Below are 15,633 nucleotides of genomic sequence, written 5' to 3' on the forward strand. Positions count from 1 at the left end.
AGGGCGCCGGGCGCCCCCCGCCCGCCTCAGGGCACGGCCGCCGAACGGGGAGGCGAGCTCGGGCGCCCCAGATGGAAACGGTCCCACAGCCCTGCTCCTGCGGCTCGGACCCTCGCGCGCTGGTGGGGTGAGGCATCATCCGACATCTCGGATTCAGCCTCAGCCATTAGCTTTTCGTATCCATCAGCTTTTCGTATCCATCCCTCCATCCAAACTGCCACCACCGTCAGGCCGGCCCTAAAGAAAAGCCCTCGTCCCTTCTGCGCCCCTCACCCTTCAGTCTCCAGTCGAATTCCCATTTTCACCCTGCGTTCATTTTAGCTGGGTTGGTTCACATTTTTAACTCCCTGCGAGGATGTGTTACAAATATAACGTGGAGAAATAAATACATCCTGATTTTCTTCCCTAAACTGTCTCAGCCATCACCCCTTTTAAAGTCCTTGAAAAACAGCCTTAGCTTCCAAAATACAGAATACTCTAACTGGGTTGCTTGCCTTTGGGGTAACCGTTCACAGCTCTGGTTTGTGCTCTGTGTTTTGTGATAAAGAGATGAAATGCTAATCTAGATTTAGGGAAAGTTTTCCTATTGGTTGCAAGACTGTATTGGAGTATCCCCAGGCCTCCTGAGGCGCTTGTTGATTCAGATCTTTTTTTTTAAACCACCTTAGAATAGATGCAAAAATATTTGGGCTAACTATTGTATATTTATAAGTTTAGGAAAGATCTTCGTTTCTTCACTGAATCATATTTTTCTAATGCATATTGTAAACGGAAAACTGGATATACCGCAAACATATTTTTTGGATTTTCCAAGAACTACAAGAAGTCAGGAATATCCTGTTATATTTTTAAATCCTTAATATATTTAGGGATTAATGGGTATGACTTCCATTTATTTGATCACTTGCATATACAATTAATGTTAGCAGTTTTTTAATAATGGTGTTTTCTAATGCTTGCATAGTAAGATAGTGTCACAAAATATTTGTGAAATTGTTTTATTTTGATAACCCCAGGAAGATGCTTAATTCAGACTTGCTCTCTCTTCACTTGTTTTCTTCCAATTTGGTATTCTCATTTTAAGTTACCTGAATCTGTCTACTTGAAGTACCCTAAATATAACAGAATGGTCTATTAACTGACTGTGTCTCTATAATTCAAAATGTTTGAGTATTTTTACTTAATTTGAGAATGGGTTTTACTTTTCAAAGTAAATTATGATTCTAGTCATCATGAAAGTACTTAAACATTATAAGCAAAGTAAAATGAATTCTTAACACAACAAAAAAGAAACTAGTATTTTTTAACCTGTATTTATAATGAAAGTCTTGTGAAACTATTTCACTATAATGGAAAATATTAAAGGATAGGAAACAGAAACTTGGAATATTTGTATGCTGATGGGAGTTTTCATTCATCACTTTCCTTCACTACCTTTTTGTTTTAATTACCAGACTAATGAATACATCCTATTTTATATTAATGGCTCCTCTGGAGCTGTTTTCATGGATTACATCTGCCAAATTGGACCCCAAGTGGATAATGGAAATTGTATTTTTAAAATAGTTTTCTTATTCTACAACTGGGTTACCTTGTCTTACCATTCTAGCAGACCACGGTGGTTTCTACTATAATGTAAAAGTGTTGCTATCATTTTGTAGCTTTTTATACAATTTTATACCCTTTTATATGCTTTTATATCATTTTATACCTTTTAGAGTTTTTCATTTGTTCTTGTACATAAATTTAGAAGAATTCATTCGTTCAGATTTGATTGCAGTTTTAAGAAACAACCCTAAGTTATGAAGTAGGAGGATTTTTATTCTTGTGGTGGTAGAATTTGAGATTATAAACTAATCTGCTGTGATTGTTCATTTGAGACTGGTAGATACTATTCCCTCAGCAAACAATCAGTATCAGTCTAGGTGCTATGTAAGGCCCCTGACCTATAAAAGGAGAATTTTGAACAGATAGAACATAATGCTGGGCCAAAGGTACTAATGACATGAATAAAAAAGTAAACTCAGTTACTGGGGAAGGACAACATGCCAGACCTTTAGGTAGGATTCAAGTGCATGCATACCTCGGAGATATTGCAGGTTTGGTTCCAGACCAGCGCAATAAAGTGAGTAGTAATCTTTTTGCTGATGGAAGGTCTTGCTTTCAGTTTGTTTAAAAAAAAAAAAAAAAAGGCAACACCAGGAAAGTAGCAAAACACAATAAAACAAGGTATGCCTGTAGGTAGAGCTGGATGAAGTCATTTCCAAATGAATGCTGTAAATCAAGGGAACCTGGCAGGAAAGTAGGGAGTAGCTGGTCTAGTGTGTTCAGAACATTAGTGATGATGGAAGCAGTGGGTGATTAGGGTGGCAAAGGTAGTATTGGAGGTATAGTTCTTGGAAAGAGAAATATATAGGAAGGTCTTTAAATAAAAATTTATGAAATTGAGATTCCAAATTTAAACCTAAAATATCACGATTCTAAGGTATCTCAAATATAACCAATGTTCTTAAAAATCTTGTGTTTTAAGTGTTAATATGCCTCATGGACCTACAGCATATGTGTTTACAAAACTATAATGTTAAGATTCACCAAAAACGTAATCATTGCTGCTGTTTCACTATTAATAGTTCAGGGAAATGACAAATGATTAAGAATGTGATTTTTTTAAAAAAATCTATTTCATCCCAAAATATATCTCCAGTAACCTTGGTCCTTCAGTATGGTGTTTGCTCTTTAATTTTTCTGTTCAGTAGATGTTTTACTTTCTTAAAATGAAAATAGAGAGTAATCACCAATAAAGCATATTATATATGGTTATAAGTCACAGCCCTGACAGTAATTCTTATGCTTAGTGACCTACCCCAAAGCAAAGCTCATAAGTACTTTTTGAATAAAATATTCTGCCTTTAAGATAATTATCAAATCTCTAAGGTTGGATAGGGAATAAATAGAAAATCCCAAAATCTCCCTCCTTGCCTTGAACATTTTTTCCTAACCCTGCCTCTGCCCCCCACAAACTTTTTGCCTAGCTCATGCCTTGTTATTCAGGCCTCAGCTTAGATTTTGTTTGGTTTACTCCATTGTAGTTTAAGATTGATAACTACCAAGCATTGTTCTAAGTGTTCCACATATATTAATGCATTTAGTACTATACTCCTATGAAGAATATTTCATTACTCTTTTTCTGATGAGGAAACCAAGCCACAGTATGGTTAAATAATTTGATGAGTCTCACAGTTAATAATGACAAAGGGAGAGTTCCAACTTAGGCTAAGTCCCTGTTTTAACCAAATGTTTTGGTCTCTGTAAACTAATACATGTTAATAAATTTGTTTTGAGGTTTAATAATGTAATGTAATTATCTTTCTGGGAGTTTGGTTCTTAAAAGATATCTTTTTCTTGTATAATTGAAATTACACAGTTTGTAGAGCTTTCTATCCCACCTTCCTGTCCCCATTTAATATACACTAAAGATTTTCTCATGACATTAAAAATTTTTCAAACATTTTCTTTTTTAATGTTAGCTGTTCCTTACTGACATTGTCACTCTCTAGTTTGCAGCAGATATCTGAGGTGGATTGTGAAACTGGATAACAAAAGCTAATATTATGTCTAAAATAAGGCAATGATTAAAGGCTTTTAGGATGCTCAGATAGTCTAGGTTGCAGAACTGAAAGATTGTACTGTATGGAGAGAGCAGGTGGGGCCTCTGAAATCAGCTAAACCTGGTTTGAATCCCAGCTCTGCTCTTTACTGGCTGCGACCCTAGGCAAGACTGAGTTTCTTTGATTTCTCATTCATCAAACACTACAGTACTTTACAGAGTTGTTTTTACTGATTCAAGATAATGAATGTAAAAGTGCCTGGCACATAGAAAGCACTTATTATTATAAAATTATTTAACAGTATCCATTGATTTGATTGGACAGACTTGTTTCTCTGCTTATTCAGTGGCTCTTAATTGTGTGCTGAGCAATTGGGTTTACCAGATATAAAATTAAAATCAAGTTGACTGTTATTGCTTTTAATGCCAGTTTATATTTTAAATTTTCGAAAGGGCTTTCAAATATATTCATGTCTTCTGGGGTGAGGCTAAAATTAGTTTTTGTTCTTTGTTCTTAGTCATCTGTACTCATTTCCTATTCAAAATTATGTGGGCTTAATTTTATCCCTATTCTGTGACTTATTCTGTTTCAAATCTTGGCTTTTACTTTATCATTTCCTTTTATTATTTTGTACACTCAAAGGGAGTAGGTATCCAAAATAACTGAGGCTGCCTTTTCATTGTCGATTTAGATGTTTTTTGTTTTATCTTTAAGTCATTATTTTCTTTGTCCCACTGAGTTGATGATGTGTATTAGATACTTTTTGGAATTTTGCTGTAATTTAAATGATTAATACAGCTCTAAAGGTTTTAACTGCAATAAATTACCTATTTTGTTAGGTGATATTTCTGTTTTTACTAAGATCAAAAAGTGCCTTAAGTAACATAAAAATCATGGGCGTAATTTGTGTTAATATTAGCAATATTATACATAAGAAAAAAATTCTAAATAGGGGAAATGTTTTCTAAACTGCACTCCTATTATTTTGACTACATTTTCCCTTAAAAGTAAATCGAGTTTAGTATTTTAATGTATTCATTTTATCACATTTTTAAAACAGAAAAAGTATAAAACAATAGTGAAAATCATCTACAGTTCTTACCTAGAGTTAGTTTTGACATCATTGTTTTTACTTTTAAAAACCTTAGTCAATGTAAACATATCCTTTAAAGACTTTATATGCATATGTAGTTCTCTTTCTTGAAGTTCAGTCAGTATATTTTGTTTCCCTGTCTCATTAAATATTCTTTTAAAAGATTATTTTTATTGGTTGAATGGTTGAATATGTACTTGCATACAGTACACATTCAAATACTGTAATTTAATCAAGTTCATATTGTTGCCTATTTAGAGTGTGACCAGCTTTTTAATTGTTGTAAACAACAGTGTGATAAATATCCGTATTTATAGCTCTTTGTACACATTGATGAATATCTCTTTTAACAAATTCTTAGGTGTGATCATGCAAATTGCCTTCTAGAAAAGTTGTATCAGTTTATAGTCTTATCAGCAATGCATGAGTGTCCATTCTCTGCCCTCACCACCACCACCCCCACTAACACTCCACAACCTCTTTGTTTTGATAGACAGTGAGAATAGTGCATAGAAGCCCATTCTGTAGAGTCAGAGAGATGAGAGACGGAGTTGAGTTTTGTTCTGATACTGTCTATATGATTGTGCAAATTTCTTATTAATTTCCCTAAGCCTTAGTTTCTTTGTAACATTGTGATAATAGTACCTATTAACATGATAATATCACTAATGTCATGGTTGTGGAGATTAAGTAATGATGTGTATTGAAGCACTTAAGTCTTTGACATATTAGCTGTCCTTGTTTATTATGAATGAGATTTTTCTGCATTATATGTTATGCTTGCTATACCTATATTTTATACCTAGTGGTGGCTGGTATAAAAGAAAGTTATTCATTTGTAAATCCCCATCTAGCTACCTTACTGAACTCTTTTATATACTGTTAACTAAATTGAAGGAGTTAGTCCAACAGTTTTTCAGCTGAGTCTCTTGATTTTCAGGATATGTAATGGTGACCCAATAATATCAATTTTTTTCAATATTTCAATTCTTTTTTTTTTCTTATTGCATTGATTGATATCAAAGAACAGTATTAATAGTAGCCATTTGGGATTATTTCTTATTTGAATGGGACTTCCTCTCCGGTATTTCACTTTTTAAATCCTGACAGCTATTGTTTTCTAACAAAGGTGTCCCCTGCTTTTGTACAGATATTCCGGAATATATCTATGAATGTGAAATGTGAGAAACTTGAAAATAGACATGTATACTATTAAATCCCTAAGTATCTTTTAGACACATTTTTAAACATTTTTCAGCATTTGACTCATTTAATATGCAATCAGTTTAAATGCAGTAAGGCTGAAATTGTACTGCTTTCAGCCTTAACGATTCTGTCCTTGTCAGTGATATAAACTTTGAGACCTACTCTTTCACTGTTGTCCATTGTTAACATCATATTTATAAACCATTACTAAAAGTGGATGAAACAGTTTTTCACCCTGAAATCTTAATTTCCCCCCTGAAAACCCTTTATTCAAATGTTCAAATGAAATCTTAGGATCAGGGTCCCAATGCCCTTCTTGCTCAACTTTTTTAGGCATCTCTCAAAACACTATTTGAAACTACTGTCCACTCCCCCCCCCAAAAAAAAATCTGAATAATTTACAAATTCCCACAATGACAATGCAACTGAAACTGAACTTCTCAAAGTCTAGCAGAGATACCACCTTGTGATATCATGAGGTTTTTATTAAGTAGTTTTTGTACTGAAGTCCTAATTTACTGTGTTTTTTTAAATGATTAAGCATAGCAATATATAGTACATGAAAATATAGTGTCACACAAATATATATAATGTCTTTCTATCTTTAGGTTACTGAAATTTCGATTCCAGGGTCTTTTCCTTTTTCTACAGTTTTCCATCCATCCAATAATATATTTTTAAATATCATCTACATTCTGATGACTACCAAATTTTTATCTCCAATCCTGACTTCTCTCTTTTACACAGCTATCTTGAGGAAAGGTCCACTTGGACAGTTATTTGGTATCTGAAGTGAAAATTATAACAATTTATATCCTTCCAGATCTGTTCCTTTCCAAATCTTTCCCATTTCAAGTGTTACTACCTTCTCAGGTACTCAGACTAAAAATTTAGAAGTTCTTGATTTCCTCATGTACCTCTTTCATTTTCCACACCCAATCCAATGCAGGAGCCTTTAATCAATACATGTAATGAATTGAATTAACAAGGTTGTTCAATATTAGAAAAATAATCTATTATCATAGAATAAAATCTACCTGGTTAATATGTATTATGATTTAAATATACTACGTAATTTACATTTCTCTTATTTAAAACTTTTGTATATAGTAAAAGCTTATATATATATTTGGTTAGTTTTGCCATCTTTGTTGAGTTTTGTCAACAGTTATGCTAGCCTCATAAACCAGTTTCTATGCTTTCCATTTCTTCAGTGCCCTAGAATAAGTAACATCGGAGTTGCTAGATGCTTTGAGGTTTTGCTAGAACACACCCATAGAACCTATAGGTTCTTTTGTCAGGAATGGACTAGCGGTTATAAACCTTTAACAAAGTTTTTATTTATTCCATGGTTACCCACATTTGCAACTTTAAGTCAGCTTCGATTATGAACTCTTAATTTATTAGCATAAAGATTTACACAAAGAATTCTTCCTATATTATTGAACATTACATTTGTAATGTTATATATGTAGATAGAATTCCCTAACCTCTTGGTCACTTTTAGGAGGTTGTTCGTTTATTCGTTCATTCATACATTCATTCATTCATCATTTAGAACCAGCTCTCTGTTTTATTAATCAGATCTTTTTTTTCTGCTTCCTAATTTATTGTGCTTTTAAATTTATTATTATTTTACCCACTTTTATTTTGGTTTTTTTTGTTGTTCATTTTAACCTTTCCAATTTATGTTCAATTCCTTTATTTTTTGTTTTTGACTAAATACATTTACACCATTGATTTTTAAGTATCAGTTTGGCCACGTTCCATAGGTTATAACTTTATTGTCATCTATTTCTAAATGTCCATGAATTTATTTTTTTATTTTTCTTTAACTACAGAGTTACTTGGAAGAGAGTTTTAATTTATAGATATTGGGTTTTTTAGGGTTTTTAAATTTGTTTTTGGCTATGTACTGTTAACCTCTAATTTTTTGTATCATGGTTAGAGTATGTTTCCATTCTCTAGGTTTGAATTTTCCCTAAGCCTTGAAAAAGTTGGTCTAGCACAAATGCCTGTTTATATCTCATCTTTGAAGTCAAGCAACCCATAGTGAATTATTTGAGTACTTGAGATAAGAGTCATTTTTACTGTTTAAATGTCTATATACCCTTAATACCATCATCATCATTTAAGGCCTGTGGATAAGAGAAGTAAATCTAATGCTTTGGTTGTCAGGAATTTTTGTCATCTTTGTGTAAAGATAGGATGGTGTACCTTTCAAAATAAACTGATTTCCCAGTTTGTTTTTAATGTATTTGAGCTCCTTAAGTGGGATTTCTCTGCTTATTGATCTCTGCACCTCTTAGCCCTGGTGTGCTTTTTTCTATGTGTTTCCTAGAGTTTCCTGGGGCTTGGAAGCACCATGGTTTCTTCTCCATGGCCCTCATTATGCTCTTTACCAATTTAATCCTATTTCAGTGAGCATCTTCTGAATACTTTCACCTCCAAGATTGTAAAGCTTTGGGGAAAAAATATTAACTCTTCTCTCCTAACCTGTTTATGGATGGGATGAATAGCAGAATTATAGGAATTACTTCATATTATTGGAAATGAAGAATGGTTGCAATTCTAGTAATTGATAAGAAAATTAACCAATCACTTTAAGAAAAAAAGTGCTTCTCATCACTGCCCTTTTATTTTCCTTTAAGTTCCCCACTTTCAGTGTACTTTCAGGTCTTTCGATTATATTAAAGAGCCTCTGATTGGTCCTAATGTGTTTAAAACCTCCTTTTTGATTAAGAACGTCAGCACAGAGTAAGACACAGCTAATGTTTGAAGTCAAATTCTGATCCACAGTTTAGAAAGGTTTTCTGTACTAAGAGAAACACTAGATTTGCAGTATAGGCAGTATATGTTTAACGATTTTGAAAAAGAAATCAGGAATCGGCATGTAAAAAAATTTCACAAAATTTTGTGAGTTTGGTTGAGGTAGGAAATTTTACTTCTGGCCTTGGAGGCTGGGAAGCATGTGCCAGGTTGGCAGCTGCATCTTAGATTTGAGGCTATACATGCTGTGATAATGCCTGAGTGAAGACAAGAAAGGTGGAGAAAGCACTTTGGAATTCCTGAGTGACAGCCAGAAGCCAGAATGCCAGTTTGGCAAGTGTGCTGTCGGGTGCTGAGTCTTGGGCCTGAGCATTCCTTCAGCTAACAAGAAGATCATAAATGTTTATTTCCTACTTTGATAGTAGATGAGTGCTTAAGTTTTATTCAAGAAAATCTTTGTGTTCTCTCAGATGCCTGTTATATTCTATTCTGTTTTTACTTCCATTTTATCCCTTGTCCCTTCACTAATGCCCATCATTAAATCAATGTATTTCTTCTAAATCACTGGTTCCCAAACATTTATACTCATGTTCCTTATATCTTTTCCTACATTATCTTCTAATTATTCACAGTAGCTAAAGTATTCCATGACATGTAAATCATATAGAGCAAGAGATATAAAAATTGATGAGGCAGTCTAATTTATATATGTGGAAAACTCAAGAGCCTCAGTGAAACACCAATAGAAACATTAAGAGTTCGCTGAAATACGTAGTTCACTAAAGATTAAGGTACAACAATAAGAACAGGAATAATTTTTTTAGACAACAAAAACTAGATAGAAAATACAATGGGAAAGGAAAACTACATTTACAGCAGCAAGAACAAAAGCAAAATATTTTAAGACAAGTTTAATAAATATAAGTCCCCATTAAAAAATTTAGGAAACTGTATTGAAAAATAAAGAAACTTCCAATAAATTGTTCCTGATTAAACAATTTAATTGGCAGTGATTTTTAAGCAAGTATTACTGCAGCATTCTCCACCAAACTCCCAACAGCTTTTTGGTTAAAAGCTGTCAAACAGTTCTGAAATATCAGGACATATCTACATGCAAAATAGCCATGAAAAAATGTGAAAATGAGAAAAAATGTAGTGATAGAAGACTTACACATGCAGGGTATCCAATATGTTACAAATTACAGTTCTTAATGAATGGAACAGACAGGAATGGAGATCAATCGAACACTATTAGAAATGTGGAGGTAAGCCCAAATTTAGAAGACATTAGTATAAAATAGGATTATATCACTCCCTCTGCTCAAAACCCTCCAAAGGTTTCCCATCTCAGAATAAAAGCCATGTTCTTACTGTGACCTATGACCTTGCTACTTAAAGCACTGTCCATGGACCAACAGCCACAGCATCAGCTGTGAGCTTATTACAACGTGGAACCTCAGCCTTCCTGAATCAGAATATTCAAGATCCTGATGTGATTCAGATGCTGTGTAGAGTAGGAGAAGCATTGCCCTTCAGAGTTCTACATGTCCTGACTTCTCTTGACCTTACCTTTCTGGCCTCATCTTCTGACTCCTCCCTTTGCCTACTCACCGCCTGTCTTACTGGCCACCTATCTGATCCATGATCATACTCTCATCTCAGGGCTTTGTACTTAATCCTCTCTCTTCCTGTTACATATTTCCTTTTACTTCATTTAGGTCAGCGGTCCCCAACCGTTTTGGCACCAGGGACTGACCAGAGCTCCTATGAGAATCTAATGCCTGGTAATCAGAAGTGGAGCTGAGGTGGTGATGCTGTCGCTGGGGAGTGGCTGCAAATACAGATGAAGCTTCCCTCGCTTCCCCACTGCTCATCTCCCAATGTATGGCCCAGTTCCTAACAGGCCATGGACCGGTACCGGTCCGCAGCTCGGGGATTGAGGACCACTGATTTAGCTACCTTCCCAAATATTACCTTATCAGAGAAGCCGCCTCTGATTCAAAGTTTCTTTGTAGCATTTACCGTCACCTAACATGTATTTACAGTTTGTATTTTCTCTTTCTCCCCCACCCCACACTACACTTTAAGCTTGGTGAGAGAAGGGGACTTGCTTTGTTTTTGCTGTCTCCCCAGTGCCTGGCAACTAGGAGGTACCCATTTGCTGAATGAAACTGTAAAGATCTCAGGAAGGAGAAATTATAGCTGATTCTTTAAAAAAAAAAAAAAAAATCATAGTTTCATAAAGTTGCTGCAAATACTGAACTGCTACTCCTAGAAGAGCCCTTGGCGAAAACATTTTCATGAAGCAGTACCTAATCTTGTACATGTGTTGCTGTTTAAATATATCGTTGATAAATATTGTTGATTCATTAATATATATAGTTGATTCATTAACATTGAACTCACAACCAACATGACTATAACATGTCTTAAAAAATTTACCTAACCTATTTTCTCCATAAGGCTCTCTAATGCCTTCTTGCAAATAGGAGTCATAGACAGCATTTCAGCACTGAGCTTGGGGGCCAATTAAACTGCAAATTCACCAGTAGAAAGCACAAAAAATGCAAAACACTAGTCCTTTTTAGGATGCTTGTTTACAGTAGGACAGCTGAAACAAGAAGGGAAAGCCTCACCTTGTCCAGCCTTAGCTGGAAGGTGTGCCTGAGCAAGTCACAATTTTCTCCTCTCTGTGTAGACATATGTCTATGGAATGACTAAAGCACTGCAAGTATTAATTTGGGGGTTATGAATAAATTTGACCACATAGGCAAATTTGGAAATATGGAATCTCTGAATAATGAGAATCAACTGTACATCATTCTTTTATTGAATTTCTATGTGTCATGCTCGCCAAATATTTATCAGGTCCTAACCATGTCAGGCCCTGTGCAAAACTCAAATAATCCAAAGATAAGTTTAACATTGTTCCATGAAAGTTTTCTTGGCAAAGTTGGGTTTTCAGCTGAATTCAATCATGGTAGGATTTTAACATGTGAAGCTGTGGAGAAAGGTATTTTAGAGGAAACTTTAAGTCATGTGTTCTTAAACTTGGCTACACTTTAGAAATGCGTGGCCAGGCTCTACCAGACCAAAAAAAATAAACTTCTCCGGGATGGGACTCTGGTATCACTAAACTGCGTTTTAAAACTCCTCAGATGGTTCCAGTGTGCAACCAGACTGAAAGAACTACTGCTTTAAATACTCCTGTTTAGCTGGAGTGTAGGTCGTATGAAAGGAAGTAAAGAACATATATGGAAGAGGGATTTTGGCCCAGATACAGAAATGCTATCATTTTTTTAGCACTTATTTAAGAAGTGCCTGTTGTGTGCCAGGCACTCTGCTAGGTGCTGGAGATACATGAGAAAAACAAAACACAAGAATCCCTGCCCTATTGGAGTTTACAATCGAATTGCATTGGCAGCTGTTTAGGATGATTCCTATTATAGATTTAACTAATTATGGTATATGATGATGTGTATTTAGAAGGAATCGTGTTAAATGCTCAGAATTCTAAATTTAATGTCTAAATTATTACCTCATCGTCTTATATGAATAGAACTCTAAAGAAAAATTTTGTTATAATTTCACTGAGCATACTATCTAACACAACCATTCATTTTGTTAGCTTTAATGTTTTTCAGTTGCTTGAACACCAGGACAATTATCTAAAATCAGTAGTGTGCAGTAATTTAAAATCAGTCTATAAGGGCCATTGGAAGTAGTAACTAAAGCGTTTTGGTTTTCCATCTTAAAAGAATTCATATATAAGGAACTATTTTCCATCTTGATTATTAATAAGAATTTCTATTTAGACCATACTTAAAATTAACTGAATTTTATTGAGTCATAGTTGGTTTGCAGTTCCTTTTGTAATGCTGTATACTGTGTTTTATTTTTCCTTGAGTTCCTTTACTATACTACTATCACACTCTCTACTAAACCATTAAGAACAGACAGAATGATAGCGCCCTCTTTTAACTCTAACTGATACAATTATTTAGAACCTAAATCTGTCAGTTTCACTTTTTAACAGTGCTTTTGGTCAGATAGTTTTGGATTCATTTGCTAAGTAGAATTATGTGACACCCAAAAAACAAGGCATGTCCCCATCAGCTGGTACATGCAGCCTAAAGATATAATGATGTTCAGAAATGAGCACATACCAGGTGGAAAGTGAGGAATGTCATAGAGTGGGAGATAAAGTGCTGTGGCATCAGAAGTGATGAGTTGAATTCTAACTAGGCTTTGATAATGATGTAAATATTATCGTTATACGAGGTAAAAAGTGTCATTTAAGTAGCATCCAGTTGTGTTATAATTCTGAGAATGCGTTGTATAATATATACATAAATTTACAGATTTTGGGTTAGCTTTCTCTCAAAGTTTCAGTTATACTTAATATAACTGTTTGGTGAACATGGATGATATGTACTTTCTCCTTTTAAAATCATACGTGGCCTTTCTTTCCTCACGAATTTTCTCTGTCACTCTCCCATACATCAGTTGCTTTAGTAACCTGTTACATCAGCATTTTGGATGTCCGTTGTTGTCTCCCTTTTCTAAAATTCCTAGTTCTCTGAGTATTTAAAAATTTTGTAGGAATTTAAAATATCTTCCTAAAGACTTATTTAATGAATTATTTAAAATAACTAAATGGGAAGCTAATTATTGGGAAATATTTGACATCTAAGGATATGGGTTATATTGTCACCTAAAATGGCTATAGAAAAGTGCCTTTGTTTTTAAACCACTGGAAAGAAATACTGTGTTTGTGAAGTATTTTGGTATTTGTCTCTGAACCCTAAAGACAAGGATTGTCTGCTCTGAGTATTTTGGCACTGAAAGATTTTCATAATCAAACCCCAAGAATTTTGACATTGAGGAGCATTATCTTCATTTGTTATAGAATTTTTCTCTTTTTTTACTTTATCCCTTCATATGTGTTTTAAAAGTAGTCTGATTAGAGTTCATATATGTGAGTCGTTTTATGACCTTTTTTTCCTTAATAGTTCTTTATAACAAGACTTTATTGTCGAAACTTGTTGGGGCGGGGAGGGGGGAGGTCTTTTTCCTGCTTTAGTTCTGACCCAGTTGAAAAATAGACAAAGGAGCCAGGCAGATGGACATCAAAATAGCAGCTTTTTTTTTTTTTTTCTTTGATAAACCTATTACATAACATGACTTACGATCACAGCATAAAGGGCTTAGTAATATTGAACCCCTAAATTAGAAAGATTTAACCACCCAATCTCAAGCAGAGAGCAAAGCAACCATGTTCTCTCTGTACCTGGGCAGATCCTGAAGAGGAATGTGTAAGGAAAGAGCTGGGCTTTGCTTACACAGTTGCTCTTCCCAGACTTAGACTTACCCATCAGAGAAGTCACCCTCAAGTGAGGAGGCAAAGGCCCAGAGTGTTACTCCAACAGATGCCCCTACAGGTGGGAAGGTGAAGCCAGATAAGGAAACTGCAGGAAATATCTCTTGTCCCTGAGAGTTTTGAGTTCACTGAGTTCCACAGCTGCCTTGAATGGTGGAAGCAGCCCCTGTGGCAGAATCAGGACTGTAACAACATTGAGACTAGCTGAGGGTTCTTTGATAAGCTCACCTTGTGACAAAGGAGAAATAAAAACTAACAGAGGAGCATTTTTTTTTTCATGTGAATGCCTGTGTTCACATTTGCAGGAGCTTCTTTTTTTTACTGGTCATATTTTTCACTCATGTCTTCTGGAAATCACACTGCTGTGTGCCATATAGGTTTCTCTAAGTGGATTATGGAAGATTAAATGGCTCTGCCCTCAATAAGCTTACAGCCTCGTTCATAAATCAGTGCTGTATTATGCAGTACAGACTATTTGTGTTATAAAGATTCAAAGGAGATGGACATCAGTAAAAACTGGACTAGTCCAAGGTTTTATGAGGAAAATAAACCTCGAACTGGGCTTAGAACAGCAGATGTAAACTGGATAGGTAAGGTAGTACAAGAGAACACTTCAAGTGACTTCACTTGTGCTTTAAGTGAAATGGGAAGTAAAATAACTGGGCCAGGAGTGACCCATCTTGTAGAAAGAGGCTTGAAAACAAAGCATAGAACCAGACCTTGTGATTTGCTGCTGAGACTTTTTTTAAAGCGTGAGAGTGGTATCATTGAAAATTACTTTGTCAGGGATGTATTTAGGGGGTATTCAAGGAAGGAGATAAACGAAAATAATCTAAGCCCAAGGAAATGAAATATATGAAAGCTCTCGTGGCCTAGCTGGCTTTCTAAATATATTAACCCAGAGATTAGAGTTAGTGCCTAATTATTTTGCTCTGTTCTTTCACACCATGCATCTAAATTAGGTGTCTTTGTTGGTTACTTTTTTTACTGTCAAAAATAATGTTTTGCTTAAAATTTTAACCTTTTAAGTTTTGGAAGTTAATTGGTAAAATCTAATATAATAATCTTACTTCTGTGAGGTTATTGTGAGTCGAAAGAGATTGTGTATTAAATAAACCCATATTAGCAGAAAGGTAGCAGGAAGTCGGCTTGGATCACCACTGACAAAAAGAATTGATTCCAAACACCATCAAAGCCCAAGTATTTTGCAAACCTCAGCAGACTTATAAGGTCTTCTCAGATAGTTGAAGTTTCAAATGTGAGACAGACCCTTGTCATCGACAGATTTAGTATACCCTTAAAACTACACTGTCTTGTATTGTTTTCTACTGTCATAACTACAAGGTCATCTATGGCAGTGACTGAAGCAGAGCCAGTGCAGCTGTTTGTATTGGTTCTGCAGTGGGGAAGGGGACTAGGACCTGTGACTAAGAAACCAGAGTAGGGCCATGTTTTCACCTACAGATGTTTTAATGTGCTTAACATTATCCAGTACTAGCAACCCATATAGTCTAAATACCACAGCAGGATCTGATTAGCTTTTTCAGATCACTGCCTTTATTTGCTGTTTGCTAAAA

This window comes from Pteropus alecto, unplaced genomic scaffold (assembly GCF_000325575.1).
Source record: "Pteropus alecto unplaced genomic scaffold, ASM32557v1 scaffold267, whole genome shotgun sequence".
In the NCBI taxonomy this organism is placed as follows: Eukaryota; Metazoa; Chordata; class Mammalia; order Chiroptera; family Pteropodidae; genus Pteropus; species Pteropus alecto.